Genomic DNA, 23479 nt, shown 5'->3' on the forward strand with positions numbered 1-23479 from the left:
TATAATATTATATATGTTAAAGTCAATAAAAAAAAAATGCATTGGCTGATGGTGTAAACATTTGCCTAGCAACACTGCCAGGCTTATAGTGAATATTTAAAACTTCTGCTGCTTGCTTAAAAAATGGCTTTTAGGCTTCTAAACTAATGAACCCATGTGGGAATATGGGGAATTACACTTCCAATATGAAAATGAGAGAATCCGCTTTTTAAACTATAATTGATATAGAATGTTAAGACCATTTTAATGGATTGCTAACAGTATGGTTTTATTATTACCTCTACTAGTAATGTTATCACGCTAGTTCTAGAATATTGTACTGATTACACTAAAGTTTAGCTGAGGAAATAACTATCTGGAGGAAAGTTTTGTGGATAGCTACCTCTATGTGAGCAACAGAATTTGGCTCACATCAATAAATAAATTCATTTAAAAGTTATTGAGATTTATAATGGATAACAGAACTTGGTGGCGGAAACAGAGCCCAGGTGGAAATTATGACAGGTAAAATCCTTGTCTGTGAATGACTTTGGAACAATTTCTTACTTTTTCCAATTCTCATTTTTTTTTAAATCTGTAAGATGTGGGATATGTACAGATGATCTCCAATATACCTTCTAGTTCTTACAGTCTATTTTATTCTAAGCCTCAGAATATATAACATAAATGTGAACAATCTAAGTACTCATATAATTACCACACACATTGAGTGAGATGAAAGTGAATATTATCTCAATAAGTTGAGCTGTCAGAACTAATTTCAAATTGTAGTAATAAGGTTATTGAACCTAAACACTGTAGAATTCTTCCATATGCTGACTAATTCCTTTTGAATGCTTTTACCGAGTATTGAAAAAGTGAAAAATTAGATGTAAAATCCAGTGAAAGTGAATAATATTCATAATTATTTGGGATCAATTGGAATATCTACAATTGGAATTCATTCAGATGTATATGTTTTATTTTGTATCAAAATTTCTTGAAACCATGAAACTCAGGTATTTTAACACACACACAAAATGCTAAAGTTTTTTATAGTTTGAAATACAATTTAGCACTGACCTTGACTAACCATAAAGCCAACTTGGTACACAATTTCTCTTCTAACACAAATTCTACAGTAAAAAAAGGAAGGAAGGAAGAAAGAAAGGGAAGAAAGAAAGAAGGAAGGAGAGAAGGAAGAAAGGAAGAAGGAAGAAAAGGAAAGAAAGTCATTTTATATCATTATAAATTAGATCACAATATCAATGTACTAAAAGACACAGTATATATTATATGAATAATCTTCACTTTTATAAGCTTTTTCATAGACTGTATATGTAGTCTAGATACTTTCTTAATATGGTAAATTCTCCTGGAAAGGGAAACTTACATTGGGATCATTTCAGTAACCCCCCAAATTGTTGTCAAGCTGTGCTGCTATCCTATTGAAGATGAAGCCTGACAGCCTTCTCCATGGAGACTAATTCACTGTTGTCTATAGGAAATCCTAAGGCACTCCATTGAAAAATATATGGAGAATAACATAGAAGAGAATTCTGATAGTCATTTCCTATTATATAAGGGGCAGCCTTATAATTTTAAAATTGAATGCCTCATATATAAAACATACAAACTGTCGTATGTGTAGCTGAAGCTACTGTATCCAGGTACAAAGAAATCCAGGTACAAAGAAAGTGTTCAAAGAATTTGTTTAAAAAGTCAAAGAAAACAAAAAACTGAAATTATAAAACATGTAGATCGTTTACATTCCTCAATGCCTAATTGAATTAATGGACAAAAAACAAAAGATGCTTCTTTCGTATTTTCGTAAGAATGAGAAAGTAAAAGGTAGTTGGATTGTCTACTAGATTGGAACTCAGCAGAGTTCAGAAAGTAGTAAAGGTTAAAATTAAACTTTGAATTTCATTTTCGATGTTCTGATGTCTTAAATTCGTTCACAGGTTGTTAAACATCCTTCTTTGGAGGCCTTTTAAGATGGCATAGATTTAAATGTCTTGGATGATAAAATTTTGCATGAAAAGTTATATGTCAGCTACATGAAAGAGTTTTTCTCTGGGTTACCATAAGAAAGTCCCAGCCCATTCTTATGACTTTGCTTTGAATGAAAGGGAAAGTGACCTGAAGATGTTAAATGGATCTTGAAGCACTGCTTACTTCACCAGCAGAAGCATTGCTCCCTCATAGGAATGTGGTTTATAAGATATTGCTAACATAATGGATTGGAATAGGTAGGTGAGATGAAAAATCTGGGTGTATAATTCTACTTCCAAAAGGTGTTGGGCTGGGGCAGGTGACTGGAGGGCCTGGAGGAAGAGAATGGGAGTGATATGGAGGTGGCTCATGTCTCACATCTTTAGGGGATTAAAAAATTACTTAAGCTACCCTGGGTTGTAAGGATCTCACTTCAGTCTTAATTATAGTGCTGTCTTGTGAAATATTTTAAATCTAGATATGAATGAATATATGTCAGAAAAAAATGTACCAAGGAACCCAACAGAAACAAGACTTGTATTAGCAGCCATGTAAGCAAGACCCGATTATGTAAAAGTGGAATTCATAAGAGGCCAAGAGATGCTGAACTGCATTTCTGACTCTAGAGGGGAGAGAAGCTATCACTGGAGAACTGGTCCTGAGATCCCACACTACTCTTAACCCAGAGGCAAGAAAACCTCTCCTCTCAACTTGTTCTCTGGTGGTGCCGCATGTAGCCTTTTAGCAGGTTTCTAAGCAATGAAACGAGAACCTAACCTGAACTAATAGCAAGGATAATAAAAGCATAAAATGCCCCTCCAAAATGAAATAAATATCCACGTTCTCTGCAGAAGGAAAACATTAATAATATCACAAAAAGACTGGCAATGCATGGTCAATACTTCCACTGCTGTTGTCAGAGCTTTCCCCGTGGGGACAAGGCCAGAGGGTGAATTTAGATAAGTGGACCAGGCAACCTATCCGCAGACAGAGGCAATCACTCCACACCTGACACAAACGACCCTGCTGTTTAAGCCGGGAGCCGAGGTGCCGAGTGAGAGACAGCGGCAGTGCGCTGGGCAACGGGCAACTGCCCTGAGAGACAGATGTGGACTCGGAGAGCTCCGTCCCTCAGGAGGGTTTTCTTGCTTTCGGCATCCAATTACTAAAAAGTTTTTCTCTTCCTGTTCCTTTTGAGAAGAAATCCTTAATTGCCATAAGCTGCTGATTCAAGAAAAAGTATGCCTCGCTTGTTGTAATTAAGCATTGTAAGTTCCACAGCAAGAAAAGGGTCAGCCATTCTGAAAACTGGCCAATGATTTGGCAATATTCTCCTTTGGATTGTTAGACTGTGACGGGATATGGCCTAACAATTGGCAAAACGCAAATAAACACACTGTTGTTGGATTTGACTTTGACCACAAAATCTTCAGCGACTCAATCGTCAACAATTCTTTGGATAAGCTCCTGCTCAATAAGAATCTTTGCTAGTAGCTAACAGATATATGTATCACCTCTAAATATAAAGAGGGTAAACTTGCTTATGCTCCAAAGAGTTCTTAGCAAGTTATACACACTATCAAAATAAAAAATCAGAAAATCATGACAACCCTGTCTTTAAAAAAAATAGACAACGAGGAACATATCTATGGAATTGAACCAAAATCACAGAATTACTGACAAAATGGAATCCTGTAGAACTGGTGAGCTGCGTTTCCTTAAGTAAGTTGTCAAGGCTTTGAATTATGGAAGATTTGGAAATGCTAGCTATTTGGAAATAGCTAGATTTAAAAATATTAGCTATTCTTTGAAAATGCTAATATTAAGAATAATTTTTCATTTTTATGGTCTTCCTCTTTTTTAGGCTAATACCAGTGCCTGGCACTTATTAAGTGCTAATAACAGCTTATCACCACAGGTGCATCTCTTGTTCATTTTGTAAATTGTCATCTGAACCAACCATCACTTTTGTTTCTATATTAACCCAGAGCGTCTGATCATGTATTTTACCTTGTGACTCAGTTGTATTACAACTCTTCAGCCTATAGTTTTAGACCTTTCAGAGACCCGAGTGAATTGAAGAGGATGCAAGAAGCCAGCTTTTAGATATACAGAAGGGATTCCTTTCCTACACTTTTCTCTTTCTTAGCCTTGGCTAAATATAGCAATCAGTTGTGAAACTTTAAAATATACTGATACCAGGTTTCACCCACAAAGATTCTCATTAAATTTATTTGGGGTACAGCCTGGGCATCGGGAATTTTAAAAGCTCCTAGGATAATTCTGACATGGCTCCAAAGCTGAGACTAAGGGGATCACATTAGATTACTGGGGAAACCACAGCTCAGTTAAATCAGAGTCTTGTGAAGGCAGGAAGGACCCAGCATCAGTGTTTGTTTAAAGCTCTCTGGTGATTCTAATGTGCAGCTAAGGTTGAAAACCACTAATGAGATAAGGCTTCTAATTCAGCAGGATTCTCTCGGGTTTCTTGGGAATGTTTTGGAAGCTTTAGAGGGCTCCAGAGTTTACTTCTACCCTGGAGGAGTTTGGAATGGGCTTATCAGGAATGAATCTCTGAATTATGCACCAAGGAAGTTCTTCTGGGTCCATTCGACCTTTCTGACAAATCTTAGTGGCTCCAACATTTGTGAACTGGCTTAGAAATGCATGTGATGACAGCTCTGTAGCTACTATTTAAGAAGGCATCTTTGGTGAATGAGTTCATTGCTGGGAAAAAATAGGTCCAGTGCCACGGTTTCATAATGACAGGCAGGTCTGACTCCCTTCTGACACTTTCAAGTGGTGCTGCAACAGGGAACCTGGAGTACAGGCATCAATGCCAGCTTACAAGGCACTTAAATGAGCCACTTATGATTATGAACCCAGATGCCCCCAGATTAGAGTTTCACCTCCTATGGGCACCTCACAAAAGCAGTGATTTAAAGAGACAAACTCTAGTCTAGAAAATCCAACAGGGAAGAAACCATAAGCCTAGAGGGTCTATCCAGATTAGTGGAAGGTTATGAACCTAGAAGTTTGTTCTCTTTGTAAGTTGGGGATTAAGGCAAAGCTTTCTTTTCTGAAGATCCCAGCTTTCTTCCTTGGTATCAAAGAATTTATGGTAGTGCAGTAACTTCTTCTACATCACTACTGGAATATAATACTTTTCTATGTTTTAATTTTATATATGGCATATAGAAAAAGAGCAGGAATTGTGTATATCTAAGTAATATTGAGAAAAAATGACATTAAATGAAAAGGGCTTCCATATGAATTCCTCCTTTTCCTAAACCATATCCAATCTTTCTTTAAAAAAATTCATTGAGGTATGATTGACATACAAGAAGCTGTACTTATTTAATGTATACAACTTGAATTCAGAGACAAGTATATATCACCATAATCTATGCCATAAACATACCCCTCGCTTCCAAGTTTCCTCCTGCTCTTTTTATTATTATTATTATTTGTGATAAAAGTACTTAACATAAGATCTGTCCTCTTAGCACATATTTAAGTATACAATACAATACTGTAAACTATAGACACTACACTGTACAGTATATCTCCTGGATTTATTAATCTTGCACAACTGAAATTTAGTACCCTTTGACTAATATCTCCTTGTTTCCTCTACCCTGCAGCCCCTAGCAACCTTTATTCTACTCTGCTTCTATGAGAGAATACTAATAGTTTAGATTTTTCCTGTAAGTTGTATCATGTAGTATTTGTCTTTCTGTATCTAGCCTATTTCATTTTAGCATAATGTCCTCCTGGTTCATATCCAATCTTTCTGCAAGAAAAATCGGTTGAAAAATAAAAATTGTCTGCCTTTCACATGGTTCTGAAAACCACATTAAAGTCACTGAACATTTGACTGTTTCTTGACCAAGATTGATACCTGTATTTGAGATGATATCTGCACCTCACTTACACAGAGAGGCCATACCAAATTTACTGACAAAACATCATTAAAGTTATTCAGCCAGTTGTGTTTGTATAGCAATAAGGCAAAGTGATTAGGGTGGGGAAGGAGAGAGGAGAATTTTCCAATATCCATGTCCAGGTAGGACTTGCCTTTTAGGCAGAAAACATCCTTCTCAGAGAAAAGAAGTTTGATGTATATTGGGGAGAATTGTCTCTAGAGATTCTTCAGTTGCTCCAGTCAACTTTCCTGCAGAATGCAATCACTTCTACTGGTGTGGCCACAAGTACTTAGACCCATTAGTTAGTGTCCTAAGAATAAAAAGGAAGAAAATATTTTTGCAAACAGGAGAGAAAAAGGTGAGAGAGGGAAGGAAAAGGGACTTTATATAAAAATTTATGAATTTTGTATTTTAAGTTTAGGGAGGACTTCAACACAAAGGATTCTCATAAAATATAGTTCTACTAATTTTTTAAAAAAATTGAAGTACAGTTGATGTACACTATTCCACTAATTTTTTGATGCCCTTATGGAATTGATAAGATTGATAAGATGGTAGAGGGAGGATTTCTGAGATGAAAACAAACTAAAACAAAATAGTGTACAGAGGGGTCGAAATGATAATAGATTATTATATATGCTGCTCATATAGGAGGTTTGAAAATTTGTGCTTTTAGCTATAATAATCTTTGCTCATCCAGACTATTCTGAAACTGAGTTTATTTTTCTGATTAATACAAGAAAGGGAAAATGAGGCATATTTCAACATCCTTAAATAGCATATTTATCATGTTCCATTAAAAGCTACTGTAGTATTTTCCATTTCATCTGCCTATTTGAACTTCAGATGTAATTGTAGGTAATGTTGAGAAAATGATTTGAAATCAAATTCAGAATCAAGTCAGCCTGCAGATTTTTCTTACCGCAGCAATTCCAGACTTTGTTTCTTAGAACAGTTGTGTCCCTCAAGATATTAATGGTGTTTCCTGCAGCACAGTTTCTGTGGCTCATTATAAAATATCAGGTTAAATAAAGCTGAACAAGGTTTTTTCACAGCAGAAAATTCTCTGAGCCTATACTACACTAGTGTGAATTGCAAAACTCCAGGAGAAGACCGTATATAGTTTCCCAGACTTATTTGACAACAGAGCATATCCTCCACCTCCACCACCCTCCCTACTGTCATCCCTGATTTGGGCAAAACATTTAAATTTCTAAATGGAAACTGGGGAGATATTGCCTAGGGAATCTGTCTTTGTGTAGTGAAGAACTAAAACCAAGCTTCCACTCAGTTGTTAGGTCCAAATAAAAAGGCTATAAAATGGACCTGAACCAATGTTTTAAGAGTGACCTTGAACCAAGAAGTGTGTGCCAAAGTCAGGAGCCTGCATATAATTTTGGACTATTAGGGTAATATTTTGGGTATAAATGTTGAACTGAAATCCAGAGATTTGCAGTGAGATTTAAGCCTACTTTGAAGCTCCTTCTGAGTTCTGAGCAGCTTTAAAGAACCATTCTCCTAATTTGAAATGATGCCCAATAGCTATTATTTGAGCAACCTAGAAGCTGACTAAAAACATTTCCCATGCAGTAATCTAAAAATGTTTTAGCATTCTAACATGACTGAAAAATTCTTATCTTATATATCTAAAAACAATAAACTTTGTTTTTCTTTTCAAAAAAAGCAGTTTGAGCAAAAGTTGAAATTATTTCAATTTTATCAATAAAGAACAAGGTTCAGTTACTGGCCAAAGACTATTTAGAAATTTGAAATTTAGCCTAAACAGAAGATAGGACTGCAAATTTAATAAATTAATTTCATAACCCTTTGAAGAATTCACTTATTTGAAGTTTTAAATAGAACTAATTGCCTTTCTAGTCATACATAACACATTTGCTTGTCTTATGGTTTTTTCTGTTTGCATTTGGCAATGCCACTAGAATGTCAGTTCTGGAAAGATACGTATCATGTCTTACTCTCCCTTTTATCTCCCAATGCAGATAGCTCAATGCAAAGGGTGGAAGAAGGGAGACAAATTGACAGTCACTCATATTTCTCTGTTAAGTTTTTATACATTTAAAATTAAATGTGTAAGAAATAGATTAGTAAATTGTAAAAATTTACTGTGGACAAGAATTAAAAATCTTGCTAACATAAAACAGAAGTACTTCACACTTCTTTTTTATTCTCAATTTTTTGAAAAAGTATTGGTCTCCAGAACCTATCAGACTTAATATTTTTCTAGGTAATTTTAAGGGAGGAGTGGCAAAGTTTTATTGTAGAGGTCAATAATCTAAGTAGGCACAGGTACCACTGGTGACACTAAAAGGGTGATCGGTAGGGCATGGTGAAGACCAGTCCTGGAAAAGCTGTAGCCTTCCTCAACACTCATTTTTATTTTCATCTGACTGTCAACTAATTCCTATATGTGAAAACGATATGGAGAAAAAATTTGTAGTTTATATTGGCTTAAGGAATATCTGTATCAAAATGATACACAGAGGGGAAAAGTCTTTAAGAATTAAATGAGCTATACTAGTGAAAACAAGCAGTGGGCTGATAATTTGGGGGTAGAGATCTGCCTACTTATTAGTAGCACTTATAAAATTGATCTTGGACAAGGTTGAAGAGAGGACAGGACGTGTATAGGAAGAGAGAGCTGGGAAGAAGTACAAAGTCGGTGAACGTACTCTTAATTTGTTTTAGTGCCAGTAGCTTGATCCTCAGATAGTCTTTTGGTGACTTATGATGTCTCTAACTGTACTTCTGACCACAGGCCTGGTTAGTGTGGTTCACACTGAGGCAGCTCTCGCGGGAGTTCACCGCAGGCAGTGAAAAGTTTCCTCCCTTGTTTGTGTGAATAATGAAGACATCCCGCAAAACTTTGAAAGACTGGTGATTTCTTTTTTTCATTCTTTGTTAATTCCCCATGCCAGATTGAAGCTACAGAAATTAAAAGTCCATAGTCCATGCATTTAGAGAATTAACAGATTAGTTGGAGGTGGAGGGTGAAATACAAGTTAGAGGGGGAAAGTTTAGAGCACATTCGGGTGTTTCCTAACTCAGCTTGAGGAGGGGGGTGTGGAGGTCTTTTCTGGCAGAAAACGACCTGAAGGATGAGCAGGATGAAGGAGAAAAGACAAATGAATTACCTTCAGAGGAAATACTTTTTCTAGATGCTTGGTAGTAAGACAGTATTGCAAGGTTGGGAAATGAAAAGCAATTTAATATCTTTCCAGTTATCAATGTTAAGCTCACTAAGGTAAAGCTCCTTTTTCTACTAAAAAAAATGAGAAGAACATTTGCCCTTTATCAATTTTCTGACTTTGTCTAATTGCTCTGCTTACTAAAAATGTCTATTTCCTTTAAAGGAAAAGTTTTTTTGAAGGCATAATTTAAGTTCTGCTAATTGGAATAATATTGTTTTTCTGGATAACTGAATATTTTTCTGTTTTTAATGCCATTTGAATCTTTGATCACCATTGTAATCTGCTTAAGTGAGCTGTCCAGTAATGATCACTGTAACTTATCATTACGGAGGATTTTTTTTCCCACAAGAGTTTCTAAAAAGTGAGAGAAACAATGGTTTTGAAGCTTCTGTCTAACGTTTAAAGACAAAATTATGGAGGTTATCTGCCACATTATTTAAGATAAGACAACTTTTATTACTATTGGAGTTGTATCACCTGTTTCAGCTATTTAACCAAGACATCGGTAGCCAAGCAGCTGTACAGTTTTATTCCCCCTAAAACATGAAGTCGGCAATGAGGTGAGGTGTTTTCCCACTTAAATAAATCTGCTGATGTGTCCTTATTTTTGAGAAATTGTGCTCAAGTCCCTTCCTTTACAAATAATACATTATAAAAGAATGTTGGATGTTTAATAGACATACAGAGGTGCTGTCAACTCTGAGAAGATTCTGGCCTAATTTGATCTTCAAATTTCTTTTAATTGTCTTGAAGTTGGTCAGATATTGAATAAAAATTCATCCCAAAGAAGATAAGCATAAACAAATCTATATAATGGTTAAGTTTGTACTTGGACCTAAAATTTACCATGTTTTAAAGTACTACTTAATATTCACATTAATATTAGTATTAAAATTACTGCATGGTGTAGAAATAAATTTTGTTACTGTTGTCATAAATCTAATTTAGTCTACACAAAACTGCACAGTGTACAACTGGGAACATATTTATTGAGTGACTAAATATAAGTAGATTACTAAAATGATGTTAATTCTTTAAAAATATACATCAGTATTGAAATTGGTGCAGAACACTTCACTCCATTCTAATTAATCCTCAAAATACCTCTTTGTTGTAAGCTTGCAATCACACTATTAACCCACTTTATAGAATGAAAGAAAAAGCCCTTAGGAAATTGGCCAGCTTGATAAATTTGCTAGTATACAAGTTCTAGTTTTAAAATTATACATAGGCTACCACAATGAGATACCACCTCACACCTCTCAGAATGGCTATCATCACTAAGACTACAAATAACAAATGCTGGAGAGGATGTGGAGAAAGGGAGCCCTTGTACACTGCTGGTGGGAATGTAAATTGGTGCATCCACCATGGAGGGGCCTCAAAAATCTAAAAATAGAACTACCATATGAGACAGCAATTCCACTCCTGGGTATACATCCAAAGAAAACGGAAACATTAATTCAAAAAGATACTATGCCCCAATGTTCATGGCAGCATTATTTACAATAGCTAAAATATGAAAGCAATCAAAGTGTTCATCAACACATGAATGGATAAAAAAGATGTAACACACACACACACACACACACACACACACATACACACAACGGACTACTACTCAGCCATGAAAAAGAATGAAATTTTGCCATTTGTAACAACGTGGATGGAGCTGGAGGATATTATTCTTAATGAAATAAGTCAGGCAGAGAAAGATAAATACTATAGGTTACCAATTATATGTGGAATCCAAAAAATGAAACAAATGTGACTATAACAATAACAAAAAAGGAACAGACTCACAGTTATAGAGAACAAACTAGTGGTTACCAGCAGGAAGAGGAAAGGAGGAGGGGCAAGACATGGATAGGAGATTTAGAGGTACAAACTACTATGTGCAGAATAAATAAGCTACAAGGATATATTGTACAGCACAGGGAATATAGCCAACATTATATAATAACTCTAAATGGAGTATAATCTATAAAAACTTTGAATCGCTATGTTGTATACCTGAAACTAATATAATATTGTAAATCAACTATACCTCAATAAAAAATACATAGGCCTGTTTTGCCTCCTATTTAGGTGTTTTTCACTTTAATTAAGAAAGACTGGTGTTCAAAATTAGCAGATGATTGAAATGACCATATCAAAAACCTCTGTGTGCAATAATTGATTGTTTTCTGGAAATATTTGGGTAGTCAGTTAACTTACAAAGAGTAGATGCTGAATAATAGGCCTGATGAATTCACTGTGTGATTAACACCATTATATATTAAAGATCAAGAAGTTCATATTCAGAATACTGCTTTAAAACTTCCAGTTTCTTTATAGTCAACCCAAGATACTAAGGGACTTTGAAGGGGAGGAAGTGAGGTATTTCAAAGTTACATTTTCCCCTGATAATTATAATACAGGTGATTAATATTATTTTAGGATCATAGCAATAGCTACTCTAGGAGGTAAACTGACTGAGTGGTTAACTGTGTGCCCGGCGGAGTTATGCCCATTTTGCAGGTGAGGCCGCTTTGGCTCACAGAGGTAGGCAGCTTGCTCTGGTTGCATAGTTAGCAACTGTCACAGCTGGCATATGAACCCGAGGAGGTTTAACTTCAAAGCACAGTTGTTGTTATTAACACATGTATCACTATACTGTCGCTGGTGTTATTAAAATGTTGCACATTAATTTGCATCATGCAGTGGGATAATTTGCATCTGAAGAACTATAAAAGCGGAAATTTTCCTCTCTGTAATATGCCCTAATGAGTACTTGGCATTTTCTTATTGTTAAATAAAAACTCTACTCCAACTTTCCTTGTACAAAACATCTGCATGTGTCTTCCTCTGAGCTGGCGTGGAAACCTTCAGTCTATTTTGCTCACAAACTGCTAAAGATGCTGCAAAATTTGATTTGGTTGTATTTTAAACACGTCTGATATTTGTTAAAATATTTATACTTCTGTTCATTAGTAAGTGTCTTCATAATTATTATAGAATACATACATATATACAATTTAATTTCAGAGAGTAGATCAGTCAATTTTGGGAGTACAGCCAGATAGTTCCCCTCTCTAAAGGCCACTAAATCCAAACAGAACAAACACAAAAACATATAAGCCACAGAGAGTTTGTTCTAACAAGCACTTCTGAAAATAAGGTTGAAAAAAAAATAGTATATTGGCAAATTGGTTCTTTCTTTTGTTCACAGTTACTATGTCTCCAATCTATTTCTAATCCTTTTAGGACTTTTCCCCATTAAAAGAGTAGGAAGAGATACTACTCTTTTATCTCAGTGCCAGAAGGAGGCATGTATGACTCTCTTCTCTTACTGCAGACTGAGAGGAAACCTTACAGCATTTGTTAGTACCCCACTTTGTGGCACTGAGAAAGGGAATAAAAATGATGAGTTACTGCAAAGACAGTATGTAAAATTTTATTTTCACAGTGCTCTTTTAGTACAAACATTGATGCATGTTATTTAACACCTAGGAGTAGATTGAATTGATTATAAAGTCAGAAGCAGCATAGGGATGTGGACATAATACCATATTAGGGTTTTAACATTTTTTTCTTCCAGTAATTAATTGACCTTGGGCAAGTACTTAACTATTGCGGGTCTCAGTTTTTTTTTTTTTTTTCAATATAAAAAGAAAGGCGTTAGAGCAGATTGCTTGAATAGATTTCAATTGTAAAATGTAACCAATAGTACATTGGTAGCAAGGGAGGGAGAAGGGAGGAAGGAGAGGGAGGAGGGAGGAAGAGAGAGGGAGAGAGGGGGAGAGAGGGGGGAGAGGTGTATTAGCTATAAATGCTGCATAATAAATCACCCCAAATTTAGCACCTTAAAACAATATTACCTCATAGTCTCCTAGGGTCAGGAATCTGGGAGCAGCTAGGTTGAGTGGTTCTAGCTAAGGGTCTCCCATGAGGTTGCAGTCAGCTGTCACCCAGGGCTGCAGCCCTCTCAGGACTTGACTGGGGCTGAAGGATCTGATTTCAAGCTCTCTCACATGGTAATTGTCAGACTGTCAGTCAGAGACCTCCTTGTCACCGCGTGAGTCTTTCGATAGGCTTCCTCAGTGTCTTCATGATACTGTTACTGGCCTCCCCCAGACTGAGTGATGAGAGAGAGGGGGAGAGAGAGAGAAAGAAAAAGCAAGCACACCTTCAAGATGGAAGCTGAGGTGTGACACACCATTACTCCTGCCTTATTTTATTGGTCACAAAGAAAAGCCCTCGTGACATGTGGAAGCGAACCACACAATGTGAATGCTAAGTGGTGGGGATCATTAGAGGCCAAACGAAGGCTGGCCACCACTCATGGTTTCTGCATCTGAAGAACTTTTAGTCAAGCTGGGAATCAAAGTTGTTAAAGCAACAACAGGAAAGGAGCAGAGCAACACATTTGTGAGAGGAGCCTGAGTTACAGATAACTCTCCTTATAGAAGCTGCTAATTTGGCTTAAGGTTTCCTTAGGAGGCACGTATGACTCTCTTCTCTTACTGCAGACTGAGAGGAAACCTTACAGCATTTGTTAGTACCCCACTTTGTGGCACTGAGAAAGAAATTGGATTATTTGCTTACTTGCAAACACATTAATGGTTGTATGAGACAAGGCAGCTCTATTCTGGAATTACAGGACTGGAAGGAACCCCTGAGATCATCTAGTCCGAAGATCTTGACATGGAAATTGGTAAGGAAAAATTATACAGAAAATATTGAGGAATGGATTCAAGGCTTTCATCAGATTCTCAAAGGTACCCCTGTTTCCAAAAAAAGGTTAAGAGGAACCGATAAAGTCCATCATGTTCATCTTGTTGATGAGGGATCTGAGACACAAAGAAGTAAGAGAATTTTCAAAATCATGTCATGAATTAGTGGCAGTGGTTTGGAATTGGAGTCTTCTAGTTCTTAATTCAGTATTATTTTAGTTATATCACTGTGTATGCAATATTCATTGTTACTGTGGCTTGTAAAAGCAAAGGCTTAGCTGGTTTCCAATTACACACCCCTATTACTAGGATCATTTTCCCTTTTATCCCTTACAAACTGTTAAAACATTGGTATGTTTCATATAAGTAAGAGTCATCAGGGAGGAAGAATATGGCTCCAAAGTATTTACAATGTGAAAACCCAGTGTTTATAGAGAGGGAAAAGATAAGAAAATAGATTAGAGTTGGTCATATGTAATATAAATCCAAATACTGACCCCAAATATTAATCCACTCATTTAATAGATATTTTTAAGCACGTAATATATGCCAGGAACTGTGCTAGTTGTTGGGGATGTAATATAATAGAATCTGAGATAGAAATAATTTCTGCCCTCACACAGTTCCTAGCAGTCCTCCTTACCTGCCTCTGTCATATTCAATCTCTTTTCCCTAACAAACCTCTTGAGTGGTTTGGGCAGCACCTAACTGGTGGATGGCAAGAACTGAGTAGAGATACAGGTGTCACTTAGAGGCCAAAACAGGGTATCATTTTAAAAGAGAAAAATGGTGGAAGATTTGAATTGTCTAGTATAAACAGCAACGACTTGGAACTGAGTTGTTTCCTATTGAATGCTTCAATAACTATCGTAGTGGAATGCCTTCACACACAGCTTTATAAAGGTAGGCAATTATAATGTACATTGAATACAGTGATTTGCAACTACTCTATGCAAAGCACTGATCTAATAGCTGAGGTGGGAGGTGAGGCATAAGGAAAGGGAAGGTGGTGAGAAGGATGCTGGAGAAGAGTTGATATAATAGATGTAACGAAGTATAACATTTTAAACTCCTGATCCTAAAGCCTAGGAGAATACACTAATATAGTATAGATTTCCCCATACATATTTTAATTTTATATAAATTTCCAAAATTTTCACTTGCTGGATAAAGACATTATTTTCAATTTAAATTTTCATTTACATGAAAACTGTGGTATATTTCTAAATACTGATGTTTTATTAATTTATCTTATTTACTATTTTAAAAATAATGAGGAAATAATTAATATACAAGTGTTGGGAGTAAGCTGGCAACAATTTCACTGGAGAATACTTCTGATAAAATGGGAACGCTTTTAAAGTCAAGAGCCACTATTCATGGAATCTTTTAACTAAATGTCACATGAAGTTAAAAGGCAATTTGATCTAGATCATTAGGATTTAAATTGAGAATGCAATTCAATTCAGTATTTATAGAGCACCTCTAATGCACAAGGTGACATTGTATAATAAAGGCTATGAAGAGAAATAACTTTTGTCTTTACTGTGCTTTTATAGGAAATAATTTGGTAAGTTCTGAAAGTTACTAATACATTTCATATGAAGAAGAGAGAGACGAGGAGAATGAAAGTGAATACTTCTCAGTGAGCCTAAAGAGGTGAAAGGGACAGTGTAGAAGAATTAGGAAAAGAAAACTTCCTGGAAAAAGTGCATTTGAACAAAAGGGGAATTGGTTGAAGGATTTTGATAAAGAGTGAAGAGCTTTCCAAGTCACGAACAAAGTATGCAAAAAGGTATGGGTACAGTAGAGCAATTTTGAAGAATGGTGAGTCTTGCTCTGGTAAACTGGAGAGTATTATGCAGGGAAAGTAGCAACAAAGAGCTAGTAAATGGGCAAAATGCTTCAAAACATATTTTAACTTCATAGTATGAAAAGAGAAGATAGGAGAACAAAAAAGGAGGGTGAAGGTCCGTGGTGGAGGAGATAGAATTAAAGGATGGATGTGAGGAAGTAAATAGAAAAAGACACAAGCAGGGAAGAAGCATGGAGAGAGAAGGAAAAGGAATACACAGGTATATCAAGAAGGGAGAGGCAAAAGGCAGAGGGATGCTCTGGAAGTCCTGAAGTCCACAGAGACTGTGACAGATGCAACCAGAGTACTTATCAGAGGTAGAGGGCGTGGGGGCTCACCTTCTTGGATAAATGGACTGTGATTCAACTAATATTACCCTAATTACTCAAATTATAAAATCATGCTAAAGGTCAGACATGCAAGCCTGCGGTTTCCTACTCTGACGTAAGGCTTTCACAAATTCATCCTTGTAATAATTTATGGAGACAAGCCACCAGGCCCATGGTAAATAATTTTAAATAATCTTGTGCTGTATTATTTCTTTTGACAAGCCTAGGAACCTGAGAATATTAACTAGGGAATTCATTTTGTACATTGCTGGCAAAATACTTTGAGGTTTGGTTAGGGGGTAAATACATTTTGAGTTTCTATAAGGTTTAAAAGCCGAAGTTGCAAAGCTAGTCAGTGGTAGAACCAGGATTGGAACCTAGATTGCTAGGTATCCAGAGATGCATTAAAAAGTTCAAAGAGGAAAATATAACAACTAGCAAAGAAATCACAAGAGTTTCTCAATCTTCATGTAAACAAAGTTTGTTCTGGGGGTTTCACATACAAAAATTTTTTGAAATAAAATCTTACTGTAGTAATTAGTACTTATAAGCAATAGAGAAATTTCTTTGAGATAGTCTAAGATTAAAATCTAAGGAATCAAGCACAACTTCTCAAGAAATTATGATATATCCTCTTCTATTTGTGAATTTGAACTCCATGTTTGACATTTGTCTGCAGGAAGAAATATTTACTTTAAAAAATTTAATTGAGTAAAAACATCACATTCCATTTACAGATGTAAAGATACACACATAGACTTTTTATAGTTTTAAAATAAGAAACAAAAGGAAATGTGCTGTATGCAAATGAAAGAAATTAATGCTTATTATTAACTTAAAGACACTCCACCCTAACCCCTCAAGTCATAGTGTAATTCATAATAAAATACTGTCCAGTAGGAAACATTGCCCACGTTTAGAGTAAAAGATGAAACAACATCTATATTCCTGGAGTGCAGTCAAACAAAATGTATGATACCTTATATAGAACATCATTTCTCTTCAGACATCCAAGATTCTCCATTTTGTTGATATTGTTAACATTATCATAAAAATGTTTTTCTCGTATTATAAATTTGAAGGCTGTTACTATAATAACATTATAAGAAAGTTGTTTTAAAATTAAAACAAAGGCAATAGTGAGTTGGCTCATTCTGTCTCAATTTCACAGCTTTCTGAGGAGACTGAGTGGTCCTCATTATGTCATCTTCAAGGTTAGATCAGCATCCCAGAGTCCCCTAATTGTCTTTAACGACAGGTTAGCAGCCTCTGCATTTCCTGAAATCTTTCTTGAATATTTTCGTTTTGTACTTGTGGAAACAAATTCATATTTATTACTCGCTGCATAAACCAATACTGAGGTAGAAATCTCTGACATTTTGGCCAGTTCTTTCAAATATACCAGCCATTTTATTTCAGTGGTTTATTTACACTGAAGCATCAGAGCCAGATTTATATGTTTCTTTGAAATTAGTTTTTTAAAAACAGGATTTAGGTACATGATTAACGTTAGCCTTTTGTGTGTGAACAATATAAAAGCTGATGGGAAATATATACATTTTTATTTGTAATTCAGTAAATCTTGTTACCAAATGCACTGATGTATCATTCACTATGCTGAAAATCAATGTTCATCATCAACGATGTGTTTCTGTGAGGTGGGTTTTCTAGTGATAGGGATAATTTCACGCAAGTTGATAGTAACAGTTAGTAACTGTTGAGGAAGCTGATTTGGGTAAAACTGCAGTCTGTCCATGGAAAACTGTTAATGCGTAATAATTTTTTAATGCGGAATGACTTTGTCCTCATTAGTTTAGCTAAGTTATCACCAACATGATGGAGAAGACAAAATCAAAGATTCACAGAGGAGGAATAAGTTGAATAAACAGCTGGTTTGCCTTTTGCGTTCATGCAGATTAACATCTTAGGCAGAGGTAGAACCCTCAAGCTCTTGTCTTTCAGTGATTTAGCTTTTTTGGCTTCTGCAATCAGAAAAGCCTTCCCCACTTACAGGCTGCTCTAGTGATTTGAGTGTTTCTGATGATTTTAATGCAGAAGAGTAGATGAAGAACTATAACCATTATCTAGCAAACTAGTCTGAAGTTGAAAGGATAGAAATTTGAAGCAACACATTTTGCTCCTGTTTACAGCTGTGGTGTTGGAGGGCCAATGAATGGAGATGCTCTCAGGAACTTTCATATCTCACTAAGCCTTTTCAACTTTCTCCTTGGCATCTCACTACTGATTCCCCCAACTCTTCTCTTTCTCCCCATATCTCCTGTCTCCTCTTCCTTCCTACTCTCTTTTCCTCCCTGCTTTCTTCTCCTTCCTCTTTCTTTTCTCTCTCCTTTCTTCCTGTCTAACTCTTTTAGCTTCTTTTCTCCATTTCTTTGCTTTAACTAGACACAATATAGAACTGAAGTACATATTAAATATTCATTAAGATGAATGAGTAAATTCCCTATACTTGAATTTAAAAAGCAATTTAAAAAGAATAATTCATATCTATCACATTAAAAAACCTACTTATAATTACAACTTTATCAAAATGGACAGAAAAATTACTGAAAATAGATTACAACAGTGATATGTTCAGGCGATTTTCTTTACTTTTTTTGGTGATTTCCAAACATTCTTTGATGAGCATATGTTGATTTTTTGATTAACAGAAACATATATGCTTACATCTATATGTATACATTTAATTATAATAAACTATGTTGCTTTTTACACGTGGCTCTCATTTTCCTCTTTCAGTCACACTCTGATAGGATGAGAAAGGCTCCCCCAACCACTGGTAGTCTAAGAAATTCAAGAACTATAACTGTCAAATCTTTTCTTGAAGCTCTCCAAGAATGGAACCTCTTGCAATCAATTCCAGTATTATATTACCTAAACAGTTGGAAAACTTTCTCATATTTTGAGAAATTACCCCTGCTTTAAGTTGAGCCCTTCATCGTGTTCCTTTTCTCTGTGTATAAATATAGGTCGACATGACTAATAAAACACTTTCACATACTTAGAGAAATAATACATATCTTCTCTGTCTATGATCATTCCTTGATAGTGAATGACCACTAAATTTATGTCTCTAGCCTGGACTTCTCTCCAAAACTCCAGACCCATAAATTTAACTCTACTGAATGGCTATTAGGCATCTCAAGCTTAACATGTCCAAAACAGAACTCAGGATCCCCCCTTACCCCATGCTTCTTGAAATGGTAATTACAATGTCAGTCTTCCTGTTAATTGGGTCCCAAACTCTGGAATCATCCCTGACTTACCTCTGTCTTTCACATTCACATTCAATCTGTTAATAAATACTATTGTCTCTATCCCCAAAACATATCCAGACCTGAACACTTCTTGCCACCTCCACTGCTATAGTCCAGGCTGCTATCACCTGTTGCCTAAAATTACTGCGATAGCCTTCTATCTGGTCTCCCTGCTTCCACCTTTGCACTTCTAAGTATACTCGTAATATAGACTCGGAGTGGTTCTTTCAAAATATAAATCAGATCACGTCACTTTCTGCTTAGAACTCTCCAATGTTTTCCCAGTTTACTCAGAGTAAAATCTAAGACCTTTACAAAGACCTACAAAGGCCAGAAGCGCTGCACCTCTCACCACCAGCTCTGAGCATTACCTCCCTTGCTTATGCTGCTTCATTCACACCGGTCTCCTGCTGCTCCTAGGACAAAGTCAAGTAAGTTCCTGCAACATATCCTTTGATTATATGTTTCTCTACCTGAAATATTTCCTTCCCTAGATATTTGGGTGGTTCACTCCCTTAACTTCTTAGTCTTTACTGAAATGCCATCTTCTCACTGAGATCTTCCCCGTCTCCTCTCCCCAAACACATACTTCCTCTCCTCTCTTCCTTTCTTTTTCCCCTTAGCATTTATCACTAACACACTATATATTATTTTTATTTGTCTTGTGTGTAAACTGTTTCTCTGATTAGAGTGAGAAGGTGTTTAGTTCACTGCTACGTTATATACCCAATACCTAGAGTTGTTCCTGAAACATAGTAGGTGCTCAATAGATATATCCTGAGGGGATGAATGGATGAATTCCATAAATATTTACTGACTACTTGTCAGGCACTGGGCCAAGCACTAGGGATAGAAAAGAGAACAAAGAAAACGTTGCTCCTCTTTGACTGTTTAGGGGAGGAAAATAACTAAATAAATATAAATGCAGAAATCTGTCAGGGGAAGACTGAACGCAAGATGGAGGGAATTATGAATAGATGAACTTAAAAATGGCTCAATACTGAGTTCTATTTTAAACACTGTGTTTAGTGCGTGTGCCTGAACTCAGGGATGTTAGATGACTTAGAAGATCAACTGGTCTTTAAGATTTTATCTTAGCACATTCAAATCACTCTGATCTGTAACTTACATCAGAATCATTCTGGCTTGTAAGAGTTCTTAAATAACCAACTTTTAATTATTCTGGAAACATTAAAAAGTTTGCAAAAAATGTTTATTTCCTCTCTAGAAAAATCTCTAGAATAAAAAGCTAGTAATAAAAATAGGATTTCAAATGTTAAAATGGAGTATGGGGGATTTAAAATCTGAAACTTTATAAAACATCCTAAGTTGCATTCTCCTCTAGACTGTCAGAGTTACAATAGTCAGAAAATGGCAATACTTTTTCTACAACTGCATATTCTTGGCACAGAATGACTTATAAGCATTTAATAAATATTCATTGAATCATTGAGTAGATGGACGACTAAATGAATAAAAACACATTTACTTCTAATAACAGTAATAATAATATGAGATAATATTTATAGGTCCTTTATTATGTGCCAAGAATTCTGCTCAGTGCTTCACAGGTACAGTTATTAATTTAATCCTCAAAACAACTACCATAGACACAAAGTGGTTAACAAATGTACCCGAGGTCAGAGAGGTGATAGGTGGCAAGGCCAGGATTCCAATACAAGTTGTCTGATCCCAGAGGCTGCACTAAAGCAGTGCTGCTGTGGTGCTGCTAGTAAGCAGGGGTTTGATGGAGGAAGTGCTTGTGTCTTCCTGAGAAGTTATACTATCTGACCAAAATTAGAACATTAAGGGGAAAGCACGGTTTTCATTTCTAAGGTTTCAATTCTAATAAGAATTCAAACTATTGAAGAGCCTGAGTTAGCTCTAGAGGGAACTATGATAGCTAAGCTCAGTCCTGCTCAAGGTCATGGGTGGCAGAGCCAGGATCAGGATCCAGCCGCTGCTCTGGCATGCCAAGGCAGTGCCTGTTCCACTGTCACCATGTACAGGATAACACATTCTGAAAAAGTGATATGGGAAAAAGGCTTTTGGAAATAAAAAAGACATGCTGGGGAAAGTAGCTTAGAAAATATAAAAACAGCTAAAACTTTACAAAATATACTTGTTAATTTTTCACAAGTTTGATGTTGCTCTTTGACTTAACTCATTTCATCCGTGACCAATATATAATTTCCCTATAATTTTACCATAGCAAAATAATAGACTTAGTTGTGATTAAATAAATAAAACATACGGCTTATGCATTATGTAGACATTTTGTTCCAATATGAGGTCACACAGACTTTGTACGAATTAATTTTAGGTTTAAGAATGTGTGTATGTATTTGGGGGGAGTGGCACTTGGTAAATATTCAAAAGCTACTGTAAGAAACAAGGGACAGGGTGGTATAAGGATTAAGCTAGACCTGAAGCAATTCTTCTCCTTCTATGAGTAGATCTTTTTTTGTAGAGTAATTTTGAAGCTAGGAGGTGCTTACATTTCTGGCTTATAGGAGCAAGGATCACTGTCCACTCTTTGGACAGGATGTTAGCTGGCCACAAACTAGTTATAGATCCTTACTTGTTGTGGACCTTTTTAGAAAGGTCCATTCCTGTTCTCTTGCAGAAGCCAGAAGCACCATATCACATCTTCAATACGTGGCTAGTGAATAGTAATAATGCCTGACATTTTTGGAACTCTTCTGTGTGTTAGGCACAAAGCTAAGCAAGTCACATGTGACAACTAATTTAATCTCCAAAATAATTGAATGAAGCAGAAATTATTATTTTTCTTTAAAAAATGAGAAAATAAAGCTCTGAAGGATTGAATAACGTTGAATAGATCTAATGTCTGAATTAACAACCTGAGTGAGGCTTTGACTTGCATAGAGTTAATGAGTTTAGTTTGCAAGTTTTTAGGACTTCTATTTTTGTACTTTAAAGTCTTTATGCTTACTTTCTGGTTTTACTCCCTATAATTGAAGTGGTTTGGTGAATGACCAAAATAAGTGAGGAATTTCTATAATTAATATTTTATACAACAAAGAGGAAATGATGCCCCAATATCATTTAAATAATTACTTAGCTAGTGCAATGAACAAACTTGACACCTGAACTAGAAATCAGTAGGCCAGAGTTTTGGTTCCTGATCTACCCGTGACTTGTATTATGAACTTTTGCAAATTGTTTAATTTTTCTCAGCCTCTATTCTTTATAAGATTAAACCAGGTGATAGCTAGATCTCAGTCAGCTCTAAAAATCCCATAACAATTTTAAGTGGTATTTGGCTATTTAAAATGCCAGGCTGGATAAGAGATAGAGCTGTGAATAGAGACTTGAATAATGCTTCCAGTCTTCAGAGAATTGTTTACTCTTTCCAGCACTATCTCAGACTCTAGTACCAAGTCCAAGCTTTTCTTGCTACTCTAAGTAATTTCCAACTACACATGCTCATAGTGAGCTTCTAATGCTTACTGCTATTTATTTCTATATGGAATATAACTACCATAAAATAAATCTATCCATAATCTAAAACAAGACCATGAATTAGTAAATGTTTTTTACTCCTTTACCTCTAAATCATTCTCTCTAGGACGGTGATTTTAGTATATAAGGAGAGTTATATTTCTATTTAAGCTTATCTTTTCTAGGCTAACAATGTAAATTCCCTGGACCATTACTTTTAAATGTAATTTCCTAACCTCTTACCATCCATTAGTCCTCTAATGATACCATCTAAAATGAGGTATCCAGAATACAGTGCTCCAAACTGAGCAGGGCGAGGCCAAGAACAGCAGGACAATAGCTTCCTCAGCAACACTAAACTTCTACTAAGGCAGCCAAAGCTTGCAATTAATATATTTTGGAGCAGATGTACTATACTGTTGGCTCATCTTAAGCTTGTGTATGAAAGTTCCATGTCTTCTTCAGATGACTTGTTGCCAAGTCAAGTCTGCTCTGCTTCTGTATTTGTGCAACTGCTGTTTTGAACCTATATTTATAGCACCTTGACATTATCTTTTTTAAGCTCTATCTTGTTGGCTTCATCTCAACATTCTAGTCAATTACTAATTAAAAAAGTAACGTGCAGAGGGCAGATACTCCTTGGGATTACTTAACTTTAGAGATATAGTCATCCTGGGAATTTTGAATATTACAATTCTTGAGTTGGGAAACAGGCTTTTAGAAACACATGC

General features: G+C 35.8%; 2 protein-coding genes across 2 annotated transcripts in view; one reads left to right on the forward strand and one right to left on the reverse strand.

Moving 5' to 3' along the window:
* Positions 1–23479, reverse strand: part of FAM227B (family with sequence similarity 227 member B) — a 170638-nt gene that overhangs the window by 42188 nt on the left and 104971 nt on the right. The window lies entirely within an intron of this gene.
* The window catches only part of FGF7 (fibroblast growth factor 7), a 62125-nt gene that overhangs the window by 2358 nt on the left and 36288 nt on the right, over positions 1–23479 (forward strand). The gene's annotated exons all lie outside the window — the stretch shown is intronic.

The sequence above is a fragment of the Hippopotamus amphibius genome, chromosome 2, assembly GCF_030028045.1.
Source record: "Hippopotamus amphibius kiboko isolate mHipAmp2 chromosome 2, mHipAmp2.hap2, whole genome shotgun sequence".
NCBI classification, from domain to species: domain Eukaryota; kingdom Metazoa; phylum Chordata; class Mammalia; order Artiodactyla; family Hippopotamidae; genus Hippopotamus; species Hippopotamus amphibius.